Genomic DNA, 7,381 nt, shown 5'->3' with positions numbered 1-7,381 from the left:
GAGAGAGGGAAACATGGTTATATGCATCTTAATAATATTAAGTTTCCCCTCTTTATGTTGAGAATCTTGAAGTTACTCGTGTTTTATCTTCCTATGCTTGTCACTTTGTCCTTCATGAATTTATTTATGTACAAGATTCCTTTTCATAGGGAGTGGGTTAGACTTAAATGTGTTTTGAACTTGCCTTCTGATGCTCTCCTTTGCTTCAACTCGTATTTCTTGCGAGTGCATCATTAAATTTACTGAGCCCATCTTAATGGCTATAAAGAAAGCACTTCTTGGGAGATAACCCATGTTTTTATTTTGCTACTGTTTTGTTGTGTCTTCAAAGTTGTTACTACTGTAGTAACCTCTCCTTATCTTTATTTTATTGCATTGTTGTGCCAAGTAAAGTCTTTGATAGTAAAGATGATACTAGATTTGGATTTCTGCGCAGAAACAGATTTCTTGCTGTCACGAATTTGAGTAGTATTCTCTGTAGGTAACTCAGAAAAATCTGCCAATTTACGTGAGTGATCCTCAGATATGTACGCAACTTTCATTCAATTTGAGCTTTTTCATCTGAGCAAGTTAAGTGCCTCCGAAAAATTCGTCTTTACGGACTGTTCTGTTTTGACAGATTCTGCCTTTTATTTCGCATTGCCTGTTTTGCTATGTTTGATGGATTTTTTTATTCCATTAACTTTCAGTAGCTTTGTGCAATGTCCAGAAGTGTTAAGAATGATTGTGTCACCTCTGAACATGTGAATTTTTGATTATGCACTAACCCTCTAATGAGTTTGTTTTGAGTTTGGTGTGGAGAAAGTTTTCAAGGATCAAGAGAGGAGGATGATACAATATGATCAAGAAGAGTGAAAAGTCTAAGCTTGGGGATGCCCCCGTGGTTCATCCCTGCATGTTTCAAGAAGGCTCAAGCATCTAAGCTTGGGGATGCCCAAGGCATCCACTTCTTCATCGACAACTTATCAGGTCACCTCTAGTGAAACTATATTTTTATTCCGTCACATCTTATGTGCTTTACTTGGAGCGTCTGTGAAGCTTTTATTTTCATTTTTGTTATTTTCATTCTCTGAAAAAATTCATGCTTGTGTGGGAGAGAGAGACACGCTCCGCTGTTGCATATGAACACATGTGTTCTTAGCTTTACTTTTAGTGTTCATGGCGAAGGTTGAAACTGCTTCGTTCATCATTATTATGGTTGGAAACAGAAAATGCTGCATGTGGTAGTTGGTATAATGTCTTGAATAATTTGATACTTGGCAATTGTTGTGTTCATATAGATCATGTTTAAGCTCTTGCATCATGTACTTTGCACCTATTAATGAAGAAATATCGTAGAGCTTGTTGACATTTGGTTTGCATGATTGGTCTCTCTAAAGTCTAGATATTTTCTGGTGAGGGTTTGAACAACAAGGAAGACAGTGTAGTCTTATAATGATTGCAATATGTTCTTATGTAAGTTTTGTTGTACTGGTTCATACTTGTGTTTGCTTCAAACAACCTTGCTAGCCTAAGCCTTGTATTGAGAGGGAATACTTCTCCTGCATCCAAAATCCTTGAGCCAAAAACTATGCCATTTGTGTCCACCATACCTACCTACTACATGGTATTTTTCTGCCATTCCAAGTAAATTGCTTGAGTGTCACCTTTAAAATTTCATTCCTTTGTCTTTGGAATATATAGCTCATGGAAAAATAGCTTAAAAACTATTGTGGTATTAAATATGTACTTATGTATCTTATTTCTTAATAAGTTACTTGTTGAGCGATAACCATGTTCCTGGGGACGCCATCAACTATTACACCTTTGTTGAATATCATGTGAGTTGCTATGCATGTTCGTCTTGTCTGAAATAAGGGTGATTTATCATGATCAATGGTTTGAGTATGCATATTGTTAGAGAAGAACATTGGGCCGCTAACTAAAGTCATGAACCATGGTGGAAGTTTCAGTTTGGACAACAATCCTCAATCTCTTATGAGAATATTATATGTTGTTGAATGCTTATGCATTAAAGAGGATTCCATTATCTGTTGTCTATGTTGTCCCGGTATGGATGTCTAAGTTGAGAATAATCAAAAGCGAGAAATCCAATGCGAGCTTTCTCCTTAGACCTTTGTACAGGCGGCATAGAGGTACCCCTTGTGACACTTGGTTGAAACATATGTTATGCAATGATAATCCATGTAAATCCAAGCTAATTAGGACAAGGTGCGGGCACTATTGGTAATCTATGCATGAGGCTTGCAACTTATAGGATATCTTATACATAACACATATGCTTTATTACTACCGTTGACAAAATTGTTTCTATGTTTTCAAAATAAAAGCTCTAGCACAAAAATAGTAATCCATGCTTCCCTCTGCGAAGGGCCATTCTTTTACTTTTATGTTGAGTCAGTTTACCTACTTCTTTCTATCTTAGAAGCAAACATTTGTGTCAACTATGCATTGATTCCTACATGTTTACCTATTGCACTTGTTATATTGCTTTGTGTTGACAATTATCCATGAGATAAACATGTTGAAGTTGAAAGCAACCGCTGAAACTTATATCTTCCTTTGTGTTGCTTCAAAACTTTCTACTATGAATTTATTGCTTTATGAGTTAAATCTTATGCAAGTCTTATTGATGCTTGTCTTGAAAGTACTATTCATGAAACGTCTTTGTTATATGATTCAGTTGTTTACTCATTGTCTTTATCATTGCTTCGAATCACTTCATTCATTACATATGCTTTACAATAGTATTGATCAAGATTATGATAGCATGTCACTTCAGAAATTATCTTTGTTATCGTTTACCTACTCGAGGGCGAGTAGGAACTAAGCTTGGGGATGCTTGATACGTCTCAAACGTATCTATAATTTCTTATGTTTCATGCTACTTTATTGATGATACTCACATGTTTTATTCACACTTTATATCGTTTTGATGCATTTTCCGGAACTAACCTATTAACGAGATGCCGAAGTGTCAGTTCTTGTTTTCTGTTGTTTTTGATTTCAGAAATCTTACACAGAAAATATTCTCGGAATTGGACGAAATCAAGGCCCACGATCTTATTTTTCCCGGAAGCTTCCAGAGCACCGAAGAGGGGCCAGAGGGGAGCCAGGGGCCCCCACCCCACAAGGCGGCGCGGCCAAGGGGGGGCGCGCCCCCCTACTGTGTGGGCCCCCCAGGACCCTTCCGACTCCGCCTCTTCGCCTATTTAAGCCCTGATGACCTAAACCTTCGAAACGAATAAGCCACGATACGAGAAAAGTTCCAGAGCCGCCGCCATCGCGAAGCCAAGATTCAGGGGATAGAAGTCTCTGTTCCGGCACGCCACCGGGATGGGGAATTGCCCCCGGAAGGCATCTCCATCGACACCACCGCCATCTTCATCGTCGCTGCTATCTCCTATGATGAGGAGGGAGTAGTTCTCCCCCGAGGCTAAGGGCTGTACCGGTAGCTATGTGGTTCATATCTCTCCCATGTACTTCAATACAATGATCTCATGAGCTGCCTTACATGATTGAGATCCATATGATGAGCTTTGTATCACTATTAATCTATGTGCTACTCTAGTGATGTTATTAAAGTACTCTATTCCTCCTCCATGATGTAATGGTGACAGTGTGTGCATCATGTAGTACTTGGCATAAGTTATGATTGTAATCTCTTGTAGATTATGGAGTTAACTATTACTATGATAGTATTGATGCGATCTATTCCCCCTTTCATAGCCTGATGGTGACAGTGTGCATGCTATGTTAGTATTCGGTATAATTGCAATGATCTATTATGCACTCTAAGGTTACTTAAATATGAACACCGAATGTTGTGGCGCTTGTTAACTCCGGCTTGAGGGAGCTCTTGTAGCCCTACACAATGAATGGTGTTTGTTATCCAACAAGAGAGTGTAGAGAAAGTAGCACTTATTTATTCAGTTATGTGATCAATGTTGAGAGTGTCCACTAGTGAAAGTATGATCACTAGGCCTTGTTTCTAAGCATTGAAACACCGTTTCCAACAAGTTCTGTTACATGTTTACTCGCTGCCATATTTATTTCAGATTGTTATTACCACTCATATTCATCTATATCACTTGCATTTTACTATCTCTTCGCCGAACTAGTGCACCTATACATCTGACAAGTGTATTAGGTGTGTTGGGGACACAAGAGACTTCTTGTATCGTAATTGCAGGGTTGCTTGAGAGGGATATCTTTGACCTCTACCTCCCCGAGTTCGATAAACCTTGGGTGATTCACTTAAGGGAAACTTGCTGCTGTTCTACAAACCTCTGCTCTTGGAGGCCCAACACTGTCTACAGGAAAAGAAGTGTGCGTAGACATCAATGCCTTCACAGAATCTATCTAGACAATCTGATGAAGTTTGTCTAGCTAACTTAAGTCACTCATCTATCGTATCTGCAGCGGCTCCATAAGCTAACAGACGCAAAGCCGCAGTACACTTTTGTAGGAGAGAAAAACCAGCACGGTTGAGAGCATCAACTCTTTGGGTGAAATACGGAGAGTATTCACCCAATCTATCCACAATGCGCAAAAAAAGGGATCGCCTCATCCGATACCTTCGCCGAAAGAAGCTCGAGGGATAATTGCAGTCGTCGGCGAAGTAGTCCTCGAAGAGCCGATCGTGGGCACCTAGACGATCACGCCTGATGAACTCTCGGCGGCGTCGCGGTCGTCTTGGCTCCGCCTCCTCATACTCCGCCTGGAATGCATCGATCATATCACCCTCCATTCCGTCGCTCGAACTGCTGCTAGAAGAAGACATGGCGTTGAGAGGAGTGGAAATGGACAGTGGAGGAGATGAAGTGAGGTGTGGAATGAGTGAAACCATATGAGGGTATTTATAGGGGGTGGAGATGAAATTTTGGTGTTTTTGGCATTTTTTCGAATTTTTTGAGCCAGCAACGGCTACCCCAACGGCTAGCTGAGGTGGACGAATCAGATCGCGCCACCTCAGCTAGCCGTTACCGCCTCCCTCTCACCCCGCCTATCGCCCGTTGGTGCCAACGCTGCCGCCTCCCTCTCGCCCCCTCTTGCCCCGCTATCGCCCCCAGCGTGGGCGGCAGCCGGGCGATAGCGGGCGCTACCGCCGGGCGCCCGCGCCACCGCCCCGCGCTCTCGTCTCGCCCCCCTCTCGCCTCCTTCTCGCCCCGACGCCGGCGCTACCGCCCCTCCTACCGCCTGCGTTGGCACCAGCCGGCCCACACTGTCTAGCCCACCATGTAGCTATGGCCACACCCGTTACATACCACAACAACCCACCAGTGAAGTAGCATGTTAGGCTAAACTGCTAGGCAGCACCAAACAGTACACGAAAAAAAGAGCAAACAGTAATTAAAGAACCAGAAGCACATATGCCACCGTGAGGTTAATTCCGAGAGAGGCTCAAAATTCTGAAAAAAATGGAACCTATTACGCTTTAATATAGTAGTTATTACTCACGGACAACTCATGAGCATTCAACTATTCAACTAGCATGAATTAATTACTAGTTTAGTTAAGTAAGAAGGCAATCTAGGATTCAACGCATGGGCAATGCACGGGGCGCTCAGTCGTATCGCTTCTCAAGCACTCCCGATTGAGCTCTCTCTGCGGCCAATATCGGTAGCCATTATCTTGGCTAGGAACCCATCTTTTCCTGGAAAATTGCTTTACCTACATCCCGCTGCTCATTTCGATGACCTCCCTTAGACCATCTCCAGCAGACGCAGACTGTATAACATGGGCGCTCTAAATTAACCACCAATATACCGCACGTGGTGTTTTTTCCCCTTTAGCAGGGGCTGCGAAAAACCGTGCGCTGCAATTCTTTTAGCGCGGGGCGTTGCGCTATTCGCCGCGCCATATCTCGAGCGTTGACTACATCGCACACTATTGATTTCGTTCGCGCGCGACGCTCAACCGCCACTATGAAAAATCCCCCTCGCTTGTGCCTCTCCTTCTCCATTTCAGTCAGTCACGGGCGCGCTGATTTACTCCTTTGTCGCCTTGATTTCGCATCCCACCGCGCCGATTCGACCTCCGCTGCTGTAGATCCACCACTGCAGTGCCTCTGGGTGGCTCTCCCGGCCACCGATGTCGGAGGTTAATCAGGCTAGCCGCTGCCGTCGTCGCAGCGCTGTGCTGCCGCGTCGCCGCACCGACCTTGGCAGCGACGATGTCCTCCTCGACCTGTGACTCAACATGGTGCACCCTAGCTGCTCGCCGAAATGCCATCAACGTATGTGCCGCCGCCGACGCGCCCCATGTTTGTAGTTTCTAGAAAAAAAAATAGCTCAAATATTTTATGTTTGTAGTTGAGCTCTTCCTACGATTCGTCTGATGATGAATTTGATATTGAGGCAGAGGAGAACATTTCCATGCTATTGGTTGTGCGCGCCAATAAAAAAGCCGCGGGTTTAATTGATTAAATTAAAAAGGTTAATCAAATAACTTCGTTACCTAGTTATTACCTAAATAAGGATATTTATTAAAATAAAAAAGGTTGCATTTTTTACTTTCTATTAATTTTGATATTTTTTTAAAACAAAGATGAAACAGCTCTCTTGTTTTGTAACTGATTAATCAAATTCCAATAAAAAGAAAACCCATGTTTATAATAAACTAGATGATACCCCGCGCGTTGCTGTGGAAATATTTGGGTATAATATTGTCAATAACTGGTTGATATAAAGTTAAAAGTGAACAGAAAACATAAACAACCTACTATATGAAGTGTCCTTATACAGACTTGAGAGAAAGAAAAATAGAGAGTTATCCATACTGACGTACAGACTTGAGAGAGAAAAGAGTTATCTAACAAAAATGCGTTTTGTATTCAAATTCTGCATACAATTCTCATCACAATTTCTAGCTCTTGCCAATTAAAGCGGAAGACTGAATAAGAAATCATTACAGTTTTGTTACATGCATTTTTCCACATTCTACATCCACAATTAGCATTTCATGTTCGCTTCCCATCTGTATAGAGATTAAGAACTATATATATTTCTATTCTGAACATACCAATAATCCATCTACTCCAAAATTAATTATCTGTTTGTCTACTCTTGAATGAATCGGAAATGGCAGAGTGGAAATGGATTAGTACATCTAGCAAACATCACCGAATAAAACCAGAATAGAAGTACTGGAAAATAAAGAGAAGCATAAGAGGAATTTTCCAAGGGGATATCATTTTACAATGAAGGTAGATAGCAAATCGTTATAGTTTGGTTACCTGCATGGTATTTTCGTTGTGCTTCCACAACTAACAGCTCATGTTCCATTCACAGCTACAGTATATAGCTAGAGATAAAATAAACTAATTCCTGAACATACCAATCCATCTAGAAACATTTATTTGTTTCTTTACTCTGGAGAG

The sequence above is a fragment of the Lolium perenne genome, chromosome 5, assembly GCF_019359855.2.
Source record: "Lolium perenne isolate Kyuss_39 chromosome 5, Kyuss_2.0, whole genome shotgun sequence".
In the NCBI taxonomy this organism is placed as follows: domain Eukaryota; kingdom Viridiplantae; phylum Streptophyta; class Magnoliopsida; order Poales; family Poaceae; genus Lolium; species Lolium perenne.
The sequence above is the reverse complement of the archived record's forward strand: the minus strand, read 5'-3'. Positions refer to the sequence as shown.